This window comes from Gorilla gorilla, chromosome 1, assembly GCF_029281585.2.
Source record: "Gorilla gorilla gorilla isolate KB3781 chromosome 1, NHGRI_mGorGor1-v2.1_pri, whole genome shotgun sequence".
NCBI classification, from domain to species: domain Eukaryota; kingdom Metazoa; phylum Chordata; class Mammalia; order Primates; family Hominidae; genus Gorilla; species Gorilla gorilla.
In genome coordinates, this window is record NC_073224.2 from 152,161,293 (window position 1) to 152,182,026 (window position 20,734).

Sequence of the window (20,734 nt, forward strand, 5' to 3'; positions counted from 1 at the left end):
GTCCATAGAGAGGTGCTAATTTTCTCCACCAGATTTCACTGGACATTTATAGCTTCATACCATTTTTCATGCAGTGCTGTGTTTACTATATCTTGATTTCTTCACAGTGCTCAAAATATTCCATATAATCCCCTAGGTAGCTTGAAAGGACTTTATAGACAACCATTGATCTATGGACATTGAACATGAAATTTTTGAATTCTAAGTTACATTGGGATTGATAGTTATAGCAAAATGTGAATACTGAGGAAAAAATATTTAAGTATATATAGAATGAACACATTTGAAAAACTTATGAAAATAATACTGAAATAAGTACATTCATTCATTCAATATTTATCCAACACAAATTTATTGAGCGTTTACTATTATTGAGTATTGAGTTCCAGGCAAGATGTAGCTACTGAAATGTCATGTAGGTGAAACAGACGTGGTCCCTGGACCTATGAATTCAGAACATTGGCCTCTTTGAAGCAGGAGGGCCAAGCTCTTAAACTCTTTAAAGAAATATTGCTGGACTCAATTGCTGTAGAATTCTGAAAGTCTAATCTAAATGTGCAGCAACAGGCAAGGAACACTAAGAAAAACACATATAAGAAGTGTATTTCAGATGGATAGCTAAGAACATTATAGAACTTTTGAGCTAAAAAGTACCTTAAAGACCTTATATCCCAGCCCCCTTGTTAATCCAACTGAAATTCTTGTTTGTGTTCACACAGTTTTTAATAACTAAGCTGAGTCCAGAACCTATATCTCTTGACATCCGGAAAAGTACCTAACAAATGAATGCCCTTTGAATATTTTTATAGTCTATTTCAATTTCTTGGTTTTTTTTTTTTCTCTTTTCTTTTTTTCTTTTTTTTTTTTTTGAGACAGAGTTTTGCTCTTGTTGCCCAGGCTGAAGTGCAATGGCATGATCTCGGCTCACTGCAAACTTCACCTCCTGGGTTCGAGCAATTCTCCTGCCTCAGCCTCCTGAGTAGCTGGGATTACAGGCATGTGCCACCATGCCTGGCTGATTTTGTATTTTTAGTAAAGACAGTTTCACCATGTTGGTCAGGCTGGTCTTGAACTCCTGACCTCAGGTGATCCACTTGCCTTGGCCTCCCAAAGCGCTGGGATTACAGGTGTGAGCCACCGCATCCAGCCAGTTTAAACTTCTAAGTGTATTCATAGCGCAGTCAAGAGGGTGTTAGGGGCTGAATTGTGTTCACCTAAAATTCATATGTTGAAGTCTTAACCTCCAGTTCCTGAGAATGTGACTTTATTTTGGAAGTAGAGTCATTGCATATGTAATTAGTTAAGATGAGGTCATGCTGGAATAAGGTGGGCCCCTAATCCAATGTGGCTGGTGCCAGTGGAGATTGGCATGCACACAAAGAGAATATCATGTGAAGATTAGTGTTAAACTGCTAGGAGAGTATACTGGAACAAATCCCTCCCTAGCACCTTCAAGGGAATATGACCCTGCTGACACCTTGAGCTCAGATTTTCAGCCTCCAGAACCATGAGACAATATATTTCTGTTGTTTAAGACACACAGTGTGTGCTACTTCATTATAGAAATCCTGGGAAATTAATATAGAGGACAATTCTATTTGAGGTTTACTCAGTTTGTCTTTTCATTCATTTATGTATTCATCAAACATAATGCATATTAGATGCATTTATTAAGCACCTAATATGTGCCAAGCACTGCACAAAACAGTAAGGATACAAAAATGAATAAGACCCAATCCCCATATTCAAACAAACGTGACTATTCCAAAGTGTTAATAATTATGTTCTTAGGTTCCTCCTATCCCAGTCTGGGATCTACGTTTATGTGTGTGGTTCTTTCCCAATAAATATTATTTATATCCCCCAACCAACCCCAAGAGACTAGATTTCACTTCTACCTTGGGCCCAGCCTCTTCCCTGAAATATGTGAAATTGTTGCTTCCCAGGAGTAGTTACTCTCTCCAATCAGTGAGTCATGAACTGGGGGTCTAATCCAGGCCAGTGACAGCCCCTTAGTGTGCCGTTAAAGCAGGCATCTCTAATCCACCCACTACGGGAGTGCAATGAGGACAGCAATGGGTATCTGTCATGCTTTATCAGGGCCATAAAGTGAGTATTTAAAATTTTAAAGTTTTCTAATGAAATATACAAAGGTTGATTATTTAGCAGTTTATCAACTTTACCCTGCTATGGCAAAGGGAACAGACAATAAAATTGCTCAAAGGAGGCTTCAAAACTACTTTCTACCATTTTATTACAACTTTAAAGAGGACTAAAAACAAGTCTCCCAGAAGGCTCCTGGCCAGCTTTGCTGCTTCCACCCCAGAGAGCATGTTTGCATTCCTACAGCTGATGCTGCTGGAATCAGTCCCTCTCCACTCTCCCTGGGACCCCATGGTCACCGCTTCCAAGGCTGTGCCTGTGACAACCAGAAGCCAGAGGAACTGGAGGATCTCTGGCCCACAGAACCAATAGTGGGACAAGTCAGGACTTAAACTGCCCCTACTTCATAATTACCTGCTGCTTTTCTTCATTTCCCAGGTGCCCCAAATCTTTCTGTCTCTACCACCACAGTGACCACTTTCTGCAAAGAACAGTAAGAATGAATTTAAGAGGAATAAAAAATTAGACAAAGGTTATATTTACCCTAAAGCAATTTTTATGAGGATAAGATTCTCACATATGTACTACAAGAGAGGCGAGAAACAAATTGTGCTTCTCTGAAAGATGAATGAACTTCCACCCTATTTATGTTTCTAGAAATGCCTGAAAGATGAACTTTTAAGTGAATTTATGAAGTCTTTATTTTCCATGATTTTTAGTGGTTTCTATTTTTACTTGAATCTACTTCCCTTTAAATCTCACCTTTTTATTAGAAAAGTAAAATATAGGCTCACAATGTCCAGAGTACCTCCTTTTAAATGGCAGAGAATGAGCCAAGAGGTCTAGTACATACGAGGTCTCTTTAGGGCCTCTTGGCCCTTTTGCGTTTTTTGTTTTATTATCTCTTCTCAGCGGCAAGAGAGCATGTTGGGAAGCTGAAATGTTTCCCCTAGTGAGTTTATACAGGACTTTCTAGAATTGAGCCTCTGTCTTAGTGGCTACCATTCTCCCACCTCCTATACTAGGTAAGACGATAGGAGGATGTACAGTTGCACCTAGAGAGTTTAGATAATTCAAAGTGAAATACAGACAAAAACACAATTTCCAGCAAATGATTATGAGGCCACAGAGAGGGGGAAAAATTAAGAAACGTATTATTAGAGTTATGTATTCATTCACTTCTTTATTCAAAAATGTTTATCAAGCACCTACTATGAGTCAGATCTTGTGCTAACCACTAGGGATATATGTTGCACAGAAACAGACATGCTTGCTCTTCCCACAGAGCTCACAGTTGGATGAGGGAGAGGCATCAATCAAATAATGATGTAAATTAATTAATTAAAAGTACAAGTATTAAGTGCTGTGAAGGAAAATTATATAATGCCATGTGAGCATAAAATAAGTCAGTTTTACCCAGTCTGGGGTGGAGGTATTGTCGGCGGCATCTCAGAGGTGTGCCTGAGAAACGTATTTATTGAACTAAGATTTGTTTTTTAACTGTAGGAATCAACTAAGCAAAGTTGGAGGGGAGGATGAGAATGGGGTCAGAAGCATATCAGGGAGAGTGCAAAATGTCCCTTGTCAAAGGAAGATGGGCACATTTAAGGATCTTAAAGAAGTCCTGTGCACCTGAATCCCTGGGGAGAAGGTGCGAACTGAAGCTGGAGTGTTGGTAGGAGGCAGCCAGTCCACACAGGGCTTGGCAGACCCTATTAAAGCTATTGGAAGTGATCCAAAGAGCAATGGAGAGCCACTGAAAGGCTTAAGGCACAGAGAGTAACGTAATAAGAAACTTGTTGTTTCTGCTAGTATCGAGGGAGTTACCTGCAACCCAAAAAACTTTGTGCTACCCCAAGTCCAGATCCACATCTTCTAGAAACCAAAGTGATACCAGTTTACCATGAGAATCCTAAAGGTTCACACTAATTTCATTTCCTTAAACACTGACTGGACAACTTCATATTCTTCGGCAAAGGAGGATGACAAATAGGTAATAAAAATGCAGCAATCTGGACCGCACACCTAGCAAGATTAGCAACTAATAATAGATTTAGAAAACAAAATGTTCCATTTGGAATATCTTAGCAAAGCCAACTACTAACAGAGTAAGTGAAACTTTTTGAGTATTATTTTTGTATTACTTTTAATTTGCTTCTATGTCTATACCCAACTTCGAACACAGCACATACTATAGACTATCAAAGATTATCAAAAGTGGTAGTAATGTAATTTAAGCTATTTACCTTCAGAAATAATGAGCTGATTCATAACAACAGAGCAATAACCACACTTCCATGCCACTGGCCAAGAAAGCCTGGCTATTACCCAAATTTGAGTAAATCACACCACAAACACATGTTAATTTTGGCCACCCCTCCTTACTTAACTAAATGTTTATTTCAAATGATCTGAGCTTCCTGCATTCACTTTTGCTCTGTTCTTCAACACACTGTGGATGGAGGGCTTTTTTTCAAAACTCCAATCTGCTCTTGTCATTTTGCCTGCTTGAAAGCCTTCACCAGCTTTCCATTGCTGTGGGGCTGAAGGCCAAACTCTGTAGCAGGGCCACAGGTGAGGCCAGTGTGGTCCAGCCTCACCTACTCTCCAGTCTCATGCTGCTGCACACTCCTTATCACTTTCTGTGCCTGGCGTTCCATGGCAGTGGGTTGGTGCTGAGAACTAGAGTCAGTCCTTGTCCTCAAGATGCATATGGTCTAGTGAGAAATATTACATTACACGACATGAATCCCATTACAGCTACATAAAAATGAACAACTTTTTAAGGAGTAAATGCAGGATGCCAGCAGAGCACCTAAGACTGACACTTAACCCAGGCGCATGGCATCTAGGAAGTTTTTCTGGATTCAGTGTCATCTGACATGTTGCCCCAGGAGTAAAGACCACACAATCTAAAACATAATTATATGTATTCTAATACTGGTCACTTGGTACCTCCTTCTTTTTTTTTTTCTTTAGACAAACTCTCACTCTGTCACCTAGGGTGGAGTGCAATTGGCGCGATCTCAGCTCACTGCAACCTCCGCCTCCCAGGTTCAAGCTTTCAAGCTATTCTCCTGCCTCAGCCTCCCGAGTAGCTGGGACTACAGGCATGCACCACCACACCTGGCTAATTTTTGTATTTTGAGTAGAGATAGGGTTTCACCATGTTGGTCAGGCTGGTCTCAAACTCCTGACCTCAAGTGGTCCACCCACCTCAACCTCCCAAAGTGCTGGGGTTACAGGCATGAGCTACCACACCTGGACTTTTTTTTTCTTCTATGCTGATCTTGTTACCCAAATTATATTGTAAACTCCTTGAAGACAAAGGCTATTACACTATATCCTGAGCACTGTTCATATATGCTGACCACATGGTGTGTGCTTCCAAATATATGTTGACCAATTAATAAGATAGTAAATTCTTACCTCAGGGTGTGTGAGGCAAGCAAGGGAGCATAAAAAGTGCTGGATATACCAAATCAACTAGGAATGAAAGGCATGGCTATGTGAAAAAGGCTGGCACAAAGACAAAATTCTATTGGTACTTATTTTTTTTTAATTTAACAGTGATAATGATATAATGACTATATGATTTAATTGGCAGGTAGGAGCCAGAAACAGACCTCACTAACTCACACTAATGAGAGGTAGGCCCATTGCTAAGAGCGACTGAGGTCGCTCTTAGTAATTGATTTTCTATTTTTAAAATATGTGCTCAGCTCACTCCAGCCAACATACACACAAGTTGACTGCAACACAGAATACACTTTGTTCTTTCATTTTGTCAAGTGTAGTTGCATTTTAATTATTTATGATAATACTTAATAGTATATTAGTAAGTGTCCTGTAGTGTGGCATGTAAAAGTAATGAAGTCTTAGTAATAGGAGAACACGATAGAGCTCTCAGCTATTAAATCTTTGCTGAGAAGTGAAGTGAGACTGCAGGGTTCTTTGTGAGAATGGGGGTTTGCAGATTAGGGAAGTGAAAATTAGCAAAGTTTTTCTGAATTACATTTATAAAATACATGGTGATATTTTAAAATGCATTGAATATGACTAATATGTTTGAATATGACAAATACGTTAAGATACATGTTTCTTTTATGTGGGCTGCTTAGTAGATACTAAGACTTCTTAAGAAACAGGCCTCGGCTGGTTTCCCACTTGATGGCATTCTTTTATATACTTTATTTTTATTTCTGACTCCCACAAAACACATTCTATCTCCATATTATTAAGAATAATTTGAGCATGTGAAGGTTTTTTAACTTTCAAATTAATCACTCTTATGGTTATGGATGGAATTATAATCATTTCCTGAGGAAAAATAAGATTAATGTTTTAAAAGTTATATAAGACTTGACTTCATATTTTTGCAATTGGTATATTTTACATAGTTTTTTTCTACTTAAATATTCTGTTACATCCAACTTTCCAATTCTAAATTCCAGAAATAAATTTTACAAGATCCAGTTGAATAAATGTCTGCCAGAAGAACTCCACCAAATTCTACCTCTGAACTCTCCCACCCCCAAAAAGGACCCTCATTCCCTGCTACTGGGACTTTGTTCTTTTCTACCATTTTAGAAGCGTTTGCCCAGATCCTTTGTCTGGGTAATTGAAAATGTTTCCCAAACCTTTTTAGCCTTTCTTTGCAGGACCTGTCTTCCCCTTCTTTGAATAGCTCCTTCTTCCTTCCTACCAATTTTCTCCTCGGCCCCCTGCTCTCTCACGACGCATCCCTCATTCTCTTTAATACCCTTGTTGGCACCATGTTCTTATTCCAGTCGGTCCTATTCCCTCACCTACTAACTTCATGGGTTTTTTTTTTTCCTCACCTTTTACCATATTCATAGGAGACTGAAATAAGTATTTTGCCCTATTATTAAAATATTGAGAATATCTACTTTTTGAGGCTGTACATTTTAAGTGGTCAACTTTTATTATAGAGTTTCCATAGTTACTTTATTGATGAGAAAATAGGAATTAAATGCTCATATTAAGAATAATCATGGAAAAACTGGTGTATTGAATTATTGTAAAAATAAAAATCTAAAGAGAATGAAAGTCTTATCTCTATTTTAAGAATGAATAGGTAAGTGAAGTTTGCAAATAAATATCAAAACTATTAGCCTGGCTGAATATTTGACAACCCATCTTCTATTGGGTGTTTTGTTTGTAAGATGAAGAGCATATATACGAGTGTGTGTGTGTATGTGGGTGTGGGTGTGTATACATGTAAATATAAGCACATATTTGACCACTCCTAAAGATTAATATTTATATTCACCTTATACAAATAGTTGATAATTACTTACCTGGAAACTTGGTTGTAATCATTAATGGTAACTCTCATAAACACAGAAAAGCTATGCAAGGCATGGTGTCCAAAGAACTTGACTAGTACAAATTAGAAAATATTATGTACCAGGTTTTCCAAGAGGAAGTCTCAGGGCCCCAGGTCAATGGGCAACACATGTGCATGTAGAATCCAAGCAAGTTATACTTGGGAGATTTCTTTAAGAGGTTTGACCATGGTTGGAGTACCTCCATCATGTTATCACCAACTGGTGGCAGGTGCTCTGTCCCAGAAAGAGACACTGGCAAGAACAAAGTGGAACAGATTTCAGATTTAGGGCTAGGATCTCTCAGAATAGGGATTTCAAGACAGTGGGCAAGCACAAAGAACTCAGTCTAGGAACTCGGGCACATGAAGAAAAGCAGTAACTCAGTAGCTCAATGGTCGTTTTAAGGGCAATGGTTCTTGGTCTGAAGAGTAGCACCCAAACCTTGGAGAACAATGGTTAGGGCAGGAGTGATCAGATTTCAGTGCACTGGGGCTGCGAGAGAAACACATATTGCCTGATCTGAATACAGGCTATTTGGGAACCATGGTGAGTGTCACCCCTCAGGAGAAGTAATTAAGAAACACAGCTGGGTAATACAGAAGTAGGCGCTGACAAGCAGTAATTTCCAAAGTGAAATATCAATGTCTATATATGTATCCATTTATGCACACAAATAAATATGCATTTATGAATAAGTATGCACATATAGCAACACAACACAGCTACTCTCCAACTTGCATCAGAGAAATTTGTTTTGTAGCATAAAGGGTCTAAGTTAATGTGTAAAGGTAGCACTCCTTTATTTACTCCAAATGCATCCAAGAACTTGTAAAATTTGACTTGTTCCACATTCTAGTGTTTTTCACTTTCAAAGCACACTAGATACATGCTATGGAACAAAAGGGAGGACAAGATTTTCTGAGGATTTCTGTTTCTACCAATGATGTACTAAGATAACTTGACATCTGTCCCAGCTATGAAATACCTAGAAATTAAAAAATATTATAATAACATACATCTTTTTAAATGCATGGCATGGGCCAGCTAACATGAAAGTCAGAAACAAAAATTTCAAAAATGAACAGGAAACATTAGCAGGACAGTGGGCTGCAGCTGATGCTTTAGTGCTGATAAGAAGGAGCCACAATTCTCAGCAGCCAAGGAGTAAGAAGCAAGGCCGAAGGAGGGAGCCCCAAGGAGGGAGAGGGGTGTTATTCAGACCCCATTTATAAGTCTGGAGCTGGACAGCATAAATTCAAAACCCTTCCCACTTGTATGGGAAAACAATAAAGATGGTTTAAAAAAATAAACATAAGCTCTAAGAGGAAGGGGGAACTACATACTTAAGAGTTTATAACCTCTTGCTTTCCCTTAGGCCAATGTGCTTTCAAAATTATACTATCAATGTAAGCAAGGATCCCTTTAAACATGGATACTTACATGTCTTTGTCCCAAACTGGAATGCTTTGTAGAAGCAAACACAAAACATTTATGAAGGGATATATCCTCAACAAGCTGAATATGATTCTCACAGATAAATCTCTATTCAAAATGAGCTAATAATTCAGAATTTACAGAACACACTAGAAAACAATTCTCTGTGCCGGGCGCGGTGGCTCACGCCTGTAATCCCAACACTTTGAGAGGCCGAGGCCGGCAGATCACCTGAGGTCGGGAGTTTGAGACCAGCCTGACCTACATGGAAAAACCCCGTCTCTACTAAAAATACAAAATTAGCCAGGCGTGGTGGTGCATGCCTGTAATCCCAGCTACTCGGGAGACTGAGGCAGGAGAATCACTTGAACCCAGGGGGCGGAGGTTGCGGTAAGCCGAGATCGCACCATTGCACTCCAGCCTGGGCAACAAGAGCAAAACTCTGTCTCAAAAAAAAAAAAAAAAACAATTCTCTGTAAACAAGAGTCATCACACACAGGAAATGGGATTATGCGCATTCTACCCTCACATAAGAAGTTTGGATACTATAAAATAATTATGTTTTAAAGTATTAAATACCTTTAAAGGCAATGAGAGAATGATTTTTAAAGGTAGTATAAAAAGACTAGTCAGCTATTGAAATAGAGAAAAAAAAAATTTTAAATAATCGTTGAAAATATAAAACTAACAATCTTTTTTTTTTTTTTGAGATGGAGTCTCTCTCTGTCACCCAGGTTGGAGTCCAGTGGTTCAATCTTGGCTCACTGCAAGCTCTGCCTCCCGGGTTTATGCCATTCTCCTGCCACAGCCTCCCGAATAGCTGGGACTACAGGTGCATGACACCAGGCCTGACTAATTTTTTGTAATTTTAGTAGAGACGGGGTTTCACTGTGTTAGCCAGGATGGTCTGGATCTCCCGACCTCATGATCCACCCGCCTCAGCCTCCCAAAGTGCTGGGATTACAGGCGTGAGCCACCACGCCTGGCCAATAATCTTTTTAAAGTACATATTAAATCTAGCTAAAGGAAGAATTAGGAAACAGGAAGATGGATCTCTAAAAATTACCCCTATAATGTAGCACAGAATGATAAAGAAAAGGATAACATGTAAGAGAACTATTTCAAAGGAATCCAGAAGAAGAGAACAGAGAAAATGGAGAATACACAATTAAAATGGTAATTGAGAAATTGTTCCAAAACTGATATGAACATGAATCATCAGATTCAAATAGTAAAAGTAGCCTCAACATGCTAAGTACAATTGAATCCACACCTAGACATATCATAATGAAACTTCAGAACACCAACATAAAAAACAAGTTTCTTTAAAGCTCCAGAAAGAAGGAAAAATCATTTGAAAGAATAATAGTATACTGACTGCAGACAGCAGAATTATCGTAGCAACAATAAAAGTCAAGAGAGTGGAATAGTACCTTCAGTAAGTTGAAGCCACATAGCTGTCAACTAGAATTATATGCTGTTGTAATCACCCCACAGCAATGAATGGACTCCCCACGTGAAACTTTGTTCAGATATCATGACTGATGGTACCATACACACATACCAAGAGAGTATGAAAATTTTTATTAATCATGGATTGAAGATTCCTGGGGAGAACAGATTCCCAAGCAGGTCTGAAAATGGTTGGGAGAGCAGAGAATGGAGACTGTCTTGGGTTTATGATGGTTAGGTAGTTAGAGGTGAAACTGAAGTTTCCCTTCATGATCCAGGGCTTGCATGGTTTAATCTTTCTGACACCAACAAAGGAGGGTACCTAAGAAACCAGGTAAAGGTATATTGCATTCCTTCCAAAGTGAAGGCAAATTGCAACTTGAGAGACTATTGAAATAGGCTCAGAACAGATGTGGACAAATATGTGACTGAAAAGTACATACCAGTTGCTGATTGTTTGGTGTTTATCTTCTCATGGAGAAAGGAAGGCTGTGTACATACAAGTGACATCTGCTGCTTGTTTCAAGTCCTAGAATTGTATGACTACCTTAGCTTCATGTGGGCCTAGTGCCTCATTCTGTTGGTCCTGTTCTTTGATTATACAGCCTGTTCACCTCAGGTACAGGTACACATCTATTGCTCTATTGCTTCCTCCAAAGCAAAATGCCCTTGATATTAAGTTCACAGAGCCTGAGGCTTTTGTCCAGATTTTACTGATTTCTCCAATTTCTGCCTAGTAGTAAAGTCTTTGCCCTTAGACTAAGCCAGCTTTGTCCACTAGAGATATGATATGAGCCATATGTGTCATTTAAAGTTTTCTAGTAGCTACATTTAAAAATAAATTAACAGAGCTAGGTGAAATTAATAATACATTGTATTTACTCCGACACATCCAAAATAATATGAAATGTTATTAAGATATTTTGCATTCATATTTTCTTACTAAGTCTTCAAAATTTAGAATGTACTTTACACTTACAGAATATCTCAGTTAAGCATTCATCAAAAGTGCTTGATCTGTGTTTAGATTTTATAAAATTTACAGTTGAAAAATTAGATTCACATACCTAAGTTATTTCAAATGTACAAAAACAGTTTCCAAAAACTGAATTGAGGGTCAATTTTAAAATTTAAATTTAAAGTAATTTAAGTTAAATTAAAAAGTTAGTTTCTCAGTCTCCCTAGTCACATTTTAAGTGCTCGGTAGCTACAAGTGGGCTAGCAGCTACTGCACTGGACAGCACAGACCATCGTGAAATGCAGGCCCTCATCTCAAAGCCTCCTTTCTGCTTGCATGTCACATCTTGAATTAGAAAGATGGGACTGCACCTCACTTCCTGAAAATAACACTCAAATATCTTAAACTGACATTCAAAACTCTTAGTAACATCTTGAAGGCATTGAAACAGCCAAGGATCTACAACTTCCTAATTAAACCAGCTAAAATTAATTTTTCCTTATTTTGTTATCCCAAAGAACTTCTTCTTACCTCTGTTTTAGCCTTTATTCCAATAGGCTCATAGTATTTTTTACTGTATCCTTGGTGAATCGCTATGTCATAATCCTAAAGAACGTGATTCCTAAATTTAGAAAAATCTAGGTTTGATCCCCCGAATGCCCATCTATTGGCTTGGGCAGTTGTGTCTTCTGAGCCTAACATTCCTTATTTACAAAATGGGAATAATAATTACTTAATAATATGATGTAGTGAGGATTATAAGTGATACAGCCTATAAAGTGCTTTACTTTGTGTCAGAGTTTGTCACCAAAAAAATTACAAAAATAATGTTAGCAAATATTTATTGATCTGTTTCTCACTAAAATGTAAGTCTTTAAAGGTGAGGGTCATTGATCTGCTTGCTAAATGGACATCACCTAGCACTGTGCTGTGCATATGGCCGTATATACAGCTCTGTCAATGGTTGAGTTTAAATTCAAACTGACTGCTACCACTGACTGGATTCAGACTTCACCCTGCTTTACATGCCCTCCTTATCTCCATTTGTATATTTCTTCCAGTTGCTTTGCCTCTTTGTCTTCTTGGTCTCAATAGTCACTAAAGTTTCAAGCAACAGGTGAGAAAAATAAAATTAAAAAGCCCTTTTTCATAAGGCAAAACAGTCATGGAATATAAAGGAAATTTAATTTTAGAACTGCATTAGAATAAAGTTGGTTAGGTATAAACCCTTAACTCCTAGAAACGTATTCAGAGCAACAGCCTTCTCCGCCAGCTCCCTGGGACCGGGCTACAGTGGAGTTGTGTCATAGTGCAAAAGTAGTGAACTGCTGATAAAAAGCATCAGCCTCCATCAGAGTGGCTGCCATTAACTGATGAAATCAATTAAGCCAGCAGCACTATCTGCTGAAAACTGATCTAGCAGAGGAACGGATGGCAGGGTAGAACAGATGAAATGAAAAAATAGTGGACTGGGTTTTCTTCTTGCTCTGTTTTTAGAAATGTTAAGTTCCGTCAGTGTGTTCTTTTGCACTGCTTTGAAGAACTCTCTCCCCGGCGACTCCCCCCCTGCTTGGCCTCATTCCTTAAACTCACTAAGTTATTACAGTTAATACCGTGGTTAATGGTTTCTGGAAAGACGATATCTATCAGCATCTGAGTGTACACATTTTGGCCTAAATACTGAGAAATCGTAGGTATGTAATACAAAGCCTGGGTGTGCCTGCCTGTAGAAAGTAGCTCATTAGGATTAATCTTTTATGGAGTGACTAATGCAAAGGGAACGAGGCCTTTTCCTCCCCAACTCGGCAGAGGTTTTGTCCAAACTTTCAAACAGGTTTCTTTGGAATGCAGCTGGTCACTATTGAAGACTTTGCTCAAACATATGGAACTTTAAAACCTTGATTTTTTTTTAACTTTTGTATACTGTAGCAATTCCCTGAAAATCAAATGGCAGAACCTAAACGGAAGACTCACTGCCAAAACGCATGCCCAGTTGGGGAAAAGTGTGTGGGGAATCATCCAGCACACTTCGAGAGCTTCGAGTACAGCCTGGTAGAACTCTGTATTACCTTCTGTTCTGATTCCTGAGCTCTGCCAGACTTTTGTTTGAAAAAGCATCTTTATGCAGCAGTACATTTGTTACGTTGTATCTGAGAATACTTTCCACCTTGGCTCCTGCTTTTAACGAGTAAAATGACTTCTTCTCTTGCTACAAAGACCAAAAGGACACAAGGTACAAGGCAGAGCTTCTCAGCAGAGATATATGTTTTTTTTCTGCCAAAATTAGTATAAGACAATAAGTTGTCTGTAAAGGTCTGGTAGTCAGATAAAGGAGTCAAGTTCCTTTTCAGGGTAATGTAATTGTTAGTCCTCATAAAAAAAGTGTTGTGTGGTGGGGGGAGTTGCGGCTTTATCAATAAAAGCATACAGAGCTGAATATCTACATAAAGAAATGTTCAGTATAATTTATGGCATTTCATCATGTTGAACTGCATTTCAAGTAATTCACCCTGGCAGTTTTATTCTCAAAATGGAAATCTCAGTATTTTCCTTGCCTTCATCAAATAAAGAGTTCGTGTTCAACTGTAGTCCGCATACTTGATAATTTGTCTGGCTGGGTAAGGTTATTAGCAATTTAAGAAATAAACCCATTTGGATTTTCAGAGTTAACAGAAATAGGAGATTGCTATGATGATCTCTTAAAAATTACAATGTAACACACAAAAGTGAGATTTAAGTAACAAGATTTTCCATACACCAATAACACCAGGGAAATTCAAACTCAAACTCCCTCGTTTAATTTCCAGGGATTAAGGGGTTGGTATTGAAGTCAATGAAAGATACATTTTACAAAACTGTTAATTCAATTCAGAAAAGCAGACCAAAGGCACACTATCTTGAGTTTCTTTGGTTGAAATGCAACTTGATCAACTGGGTGGAAGATATTTCTAATTCTCTAAACTGGTCAGAACAAAGTAGAGGACAGTGGTCCCAGCCAGAGGATCCTGAGGGTCTCCTATGATAAACTGTTAGACTTGCAAGGGCATTTAGAGATTATTTGGCCCAAACCTATAGCTTGGTAAATGAGGAAATTGAAGCCTAGAGAGTAAATGACTTAACTAACATCATTCAACTGGTCGGTATAGGTGTTCACTCACTTGCCTTTCAAATAGAGATCTTTTTAACTCCCTCATCAAATTCTTTCAGGAATTATTGATTTTCTTAGTTGGTTTCTTTTGATTTTATATTTTATCATGGAGATGATATTAATTCCAGGATAAAATACTGATATAAGGAATTTTCAAAATTGTTGCTCATTATTTTCTAATTTTCATTTAGCCTCTTGCAACATTGCAAAGAAAGCTGATAACATTTTACCTTTAGATTCACCTTTTCAATTTACAAAATACTTAATGTCTAAGACTTGCCAATGATATAAGCTATTTACTATTTAACACATTTGTAGATAAGGTATAGAGCATTGGCAAGGTTAAATGACTTTGCTAAGGTCACACAACCAGACATTAGCGAAGCCAGAACTTGAACCCAGCATTTTTTACTGTTTACACCGTGTTAGTTGTGAATGTATAACTAAGGCAAAGGGATCACCTCATAAAGTTCTTACTGATGAGGGACTGAATTGTTTATTTGCTATTTCGCTGTAAGAAGCTTTGCTTAATGGATAAAAGCGTAAGATTTAGACTCAAACCAGAAATCCACCTCTACTTTATAGTAGTATGGGGACATTGGTTAAGTGATCTCTTTTATTCACAATCGTCTCATCTGCTTAATGGTGATAATAATAAATGTAGGTTTTTCTGGAACAATTAAATGGCTAATGCATTTGAGTAAAAGCATGTATTTCATTGTTTGGCATAAAATAAACACTATATTTTTAGTAACTGTTACTATGCTATTATTCTAAGCTATACTATCAGCAAGATGTAAGTAATGCTCCTATTTAATCATAAATATATAAATACTTATGATTTTATGTATAGATTGTTATGGTTACATAGGTTTCAGTACACACTGTTAGTAATTATTCTTCATATCTTTCAGAATGCAAACTTCTTAAGGTCAAAGACATGTGTTTTATCTTTGATATAGAATATTTTCAATGACAAGATATGTTCATCTTTATATCCCCAAAACCAATCATGTTTTTGAAAGACAGTAAGTGTTAATAAACAGTTATTAGTGTTGAAATAGAGTTTTGTATTGACTTTGAAAATAATCCTTACTCTGGGTTGGTTGGCTGATTGGCTTGTTTATTTATTTAGCTCATGAGATGAGAGGGGTAGACATTTACTCTTCTATCTAAAGGTCTTAGTTCCCTCTTGGCTGTCATTTGGTGAGTAACTTGCTTTGCTGTTGTTTCTGTGGTGTTTAGAGATCTATATGTAAGTCTTGTAACATGGTCTTAGCTCCTTTCCTGGCAAGCTAATTATCTGATGAGCAACCAAAGAAATGATCTACTCTAGTGGAAGAGAAAAAAATTGACTGTGTTAAGCTTACTGAGAAATAATACTGTACATACTATTGCACTTTATGAGACTTAAAGAATTTGAATACACAGTTTTTATATGCATGCTAGCCTTAGCTGCCTGGAAAGATGCAGCATAACTGCTTAAACTTATTTTTTGTTGTTGTTGTATACTAACTTATTTTAAATGAGGGTGAGTAGATATAGACATATATATATATATTTATACACACACACACACACACACACAAATATATACACCTTCCCCCAAGTGCACGTGCACACACACACACACACACACACATGCAACTAGTTGACTGAGGAAGATAAAACTTGGGCCTGATTTACAGATGTTTCTGCACAATATTCAGGCACCATGCAAAAGTGGACAGCAGCAGCAGTGCAGCCCCTTTCTGGACATCCTTGAAAGACGGTAGTGAAGGAAATTTCTCCCAGTGGGCAGAACTTCAAACACAGCACCTGGAGATACACTGGCAAAGGAAATAACAAGAGGTAAGAGACTATACAGATATATGATCTGTGGCCAATGGTTTGGAAACAAAATGATTATAAAATTGGTAACAAAGAGGTTTGGGAAAGAGGTATGTGGAAAAACCTTTTTGATGGCAAAGAGTGTAAAGATATCTGTGTCCCATATGAATGCTAATCAAAGGGTGACCTCAGCATAGGAGGATTTTGATAATCAAGTGGACAGGACGGTCCGTTCTCTGGATACCAGTCAGCTTCTTTCCCTGGCCAGTACTGTCATTACGGAATGCGCTCGTGGGCAAAGTGGCCATGGTGACAGGGATGGAGGTTATGAAAGTGCTCAGTAACATGGACTTCCACTCACCAAGACTGGACTGACTACAGCCACTGCTGAGTGCCCAGTCTGCCAGAAAACAAACCAATACCGAGTCCCTGATACAGCACCATTCCCAGCAGTGATCAGCCAGCAATGTAGTGGTATGACAGCATTGGATTGCGTTTATCATGGAAGAGGCAATGCTTTGTTCTTACTGGAATGGACACTTACTCTGGGTGTGGATTTTCCTTCCCTGCATACGGTGTTTCTGCCAAAACTACCATCAGTGGACACACAGAATGCCTTTTTTGCCATCACAGTATTCCATCTAGCATTGCTTCTGATTAAGAAATGTACTTCATGCAAATAAAGTGCAGTAATGGGTCCATGTTCATGAAATTCACTGATCTTACCATGTTCCTCAGCATCCTGAAGTAGCTGCTTCATAGAATATTGGAATGGCCTTTTGGAAATTCAGAGACAGCACCAACTACATGGCGATACCTTCCAGGACTGAAGTACTTTCCTCCAGGAGGCTGTATGTGCTGTAAATCTGCATCTAGTGTATGGTGCTGCTTCTCCCATAGCCAGGATTCATGGGTCCAGGAATCAAGGGGTGAAAATGAGAAAATCAAGGGATGAAAATGACTCCACTCACTCTTACTGCTGGGAAGCCACTATCAGGAGTTTTGCTTGCCATCCCCCTGAACTTTTGCATTGTTGATCTAGAAGTCTTAGTTCTAAAGTTAGGGGTGCTTCTACCAGAAGACATCACAATGATTCCATTGAAGCTATTACCTGACCATTGTAAGCTCCTCATGTCTCTGAGTTCACAGGCAAAGAAGAGAGTTACTGTACTGGCTGGGATTATCAGTCCTAATCATCAAGGGGAAATTAAACTGCTACTCCACAAAGGAGGTAACGGACACTATGTTTAGAATGCAGGAGGCCCTTAGGTTGGCATCTCCTAGTACTCCCATGTCCTGTGATTAAAGCCAATGGAAAACTATAACAAACCTGAGAGTGGCCCAGACTCTTCAGAAATGAAGGTTTGGATCACTCCACCAGGCAAACAACCATGACCATCAGAGGTGCTGCTGACGGAAAAGGGAATACGGAGTGCCTAGTGGGAGAAGGCAGTTACAAATATCAGCTACAAGTGTGTGACCAATTGCAGAAACAATGACTGTAAATGTTGTAAGTATTTCTTCCTTATTTTGTTATGAATATGTTTGTATGTGGGCATATGAGTGTGTGTGTATGTATTTGTGCATGTGTGTGTGTATGTATATATATATAAATGACATTTTGATTTCTTTTTTTCTTATCCCCCTATCATTTAATATAAGATGTATTAATAATAGTTAACTTTATATCACATTATTTAAGTTACTGGATGTAAAAAAAGAAGGAACAACTCCCAAAAAACTTTGCATCCTTTTCTGGTGAAAAGGTTAATGTGTTTTTAGTTATATGAAAGATAATTGTTTCAGGTTAGGTAGAAATATATGACTTTTTTTCTGCTTAGAGATTAAATATGGTTTAGGAAAATGTGTATAACTGTCAGGTTTTCAAGGGATAGACAGTACGATTTTTGTTGTGTTAACTTGACACATTAAACTGTGATGTTGCTGTGAAGATATTTTGGGAAGTGATTAAAGTCCATAATCAGTTGCCTTTAAGGAAGGGAGATTATTTGAGGTAATCTAGGTGGGCCTGATTCAATCATTAAGAGGACTTAAGAGCATAGCTCTTTCCTGAAGAGGAAACTTCACCTATGGACAGCTTCAGTCTACCTTTCCTGAGGACGCACATGATGGATTTCAGACATACAATCATGTAAGCCAAGTCCCCACAGTCAATATCTTAATATGTATCTCATACTGGTTATTCTTCAGTGGTTAAACTCTGACTGACACAGAATATGTGTGTATTTATTTATTATTTGTAAATTGTTTTTCTATACTTTCCTGTTGGGAGGATTATATTGTCTTATTGATTTGTAAAGGCTCTTTGTATATTAAAGATATACATCAAATATGTTAAAACAATTTTCTCATCCTCCTATTGTTTTCTCTTTATTATGCTTTTAAATGTGGAGAACTTTTTAATTTTTATAAATTTATATTTATTAATGCTTTCTTTTATGACATTTGTGTTTATATTTAGAAATCCTTATATTTTATAGAAATGTAATCTGCTTAACCCATTTCTGTAAATGTAAGCAATAGAGGTCACGGATAATCCTGGCAATTGCGAAGCAACATTCCATTACTCAATACTGAGACTGAGCCCTTTTATAAAACCCTGTGACATACTCCCTCAATTATTGAATTGTTCTCTCCAGTGTTTAAATTCCAGGCTTCTCCAAGATGCTTTAATTTGGCCTGGCTTCTGCCTCTAAGCATACTATGTTACTTCCAATAGACATTTCCCATTCTAGCTGCAGCCCAATATGACTAGACTCATGGCTCTCAGCTATTAGAGTAGTTCTTGGAACAATAAGGAGCATGAAAACAATATTTTTTCCCCTATGGTGTGGATTTTTTATTTGTGTTTTAAAAGAAAATCCCCAAGTCCCCCTCTTGAGTAGCAAGAAGGTGATATGGCACAAGCTCTGCTTTCAGAAAATTGATTAGGCAAACCATCATGATAATGTCAAGTAATATGTGAGATAATAGAGGTCTATATAAGGGGCTGTAAAACAGCAAGAGGTACCACTTAATTGTGCCAGGCGACTGGGAGGGAGCTAAAGAAAGCTTCACCAAAAAGTCGACAAGTTCTTGAAGAGTGAGTAGGAAGCAACAAGTGGAGAATATGAGAAGGGAATGCTAGGCGGGGGAGAGAACGTATGCAAAGACCAAGCACATATACGGAAGTACAGAAACAGGAAAGGCCATGGCTTGTTTATGCTTAGCAGATACTGAGGCCTGGTTGCAGTGTAGATTCCTGTGGGGAGTGATGAAAATTGAGGCTAAATATGTAGTCAGGGGTGGCGCACAAAGGAATACACACTCCATGCTAAGGCGAATGGAATTTTCCAAGTGAGCCCTGGAGATTCACTGAAGATTTTGAAGTCGGAGGATGAAAAGATCATTTTGCATTGAAAGAACTCAATTCTAGAAGAAGCAGGGATGGAATGGGGTGTCGCCTGTGTTTTCCAGCCATAGCACTGTTATAAGGCAAAAGCATCATATAACACTCGTAAGGCATTATTTTCTTGATTGTTCATAGAAAACTCTGCCCCAAATTTGTTTCCTAATTAGATCTGGGAGTCTTTAAAGGTGTCTTGTCCCTTTGGTTATTCTGTAATATTCACTGTTTCCTTCCTCCCTGGTTAAGTGTGTAGAATTTTAAGACTGTCTGGAAAATCCTGCTTCCTCCACTTACTGAGTGAACATGGTTAAGTTATGAGGACTAAATAAGTTAATACATGTAATATACTTAGAACAGTGCCTAGCACTGTAGTAAATGCTTAATAAACATTAGATATAACAGCTTCAGTCCCTGTTAGAAAAGTGTTTTTCAAACCGTGGGTCACAGACCATTAATGATACATAAATCAATTTAGCAGGACTGACCAGTGTATCTTTTTAAATAAAATATGGCATAATAGAAAATATCTGTAAATACAGAATACATCAGAGTATGCACGGCAAGGGTTAGCATTGTTTCAATATACATGGTGGTATATGTACACATATATGCATGTGTACTGGATTGGGATAGAAAATGTAGTTTTTACTGTGGTTAATGGTCAAAAAGGCAGGTATTGTTGTTTTGCTATATTACTATATTCCTAATCCCTTATTCTTAGTAAGAACTCAATATTGATTGGAATCAATAAATGGATGTATTAGAACACTGGCTTTCTATGGTCATGGATCCCATGACCATGGCTCTCAATATCCAAACAGGCTGTTTTGTTGCTAACCTACTGTCAAGGAGCCTAGGGGGATGCTGCTTCTGCGGACACCCACTGGCATGTACATCAAGGTTTTGATGGAACTGAGGTGTCTGCTAAGGATACCTCTTCTGGCTAGAGAAAGTACTGAAGTCAATGCTGCCAAGGGCTACACTTCCAAAGTCCTGCCAAGATCGAGGTGAAATTAATTTTTGATTTTCACCTGCATTCACTTTGTCCT

At 38.1% G+C, this 20,734-nt stretch overlaps 1 long non-coding RNA gene across 1 annotated transcript in view; it reads left to right on the top strand.

Moving 5' to 3' along the window:
* The first annotated feature begins 17,028 nt into the window (after positions 1–17,028).
* Positions 17,029–20,734, top strand: part of LOC129529452 (uncharacterized) — a 58,345-nt gene continuing 54,639 nt past the window's right edge. Inside the window, exon 1 of the long non-coding RNA XR_008674958.2 lies at positions 17,029–17,786. This is a non-coding gene — a long non-coding RNA (uncharacterized lncRNA). The remainder of the gene's footprint in view (positions 17,787–20,734) is intronic.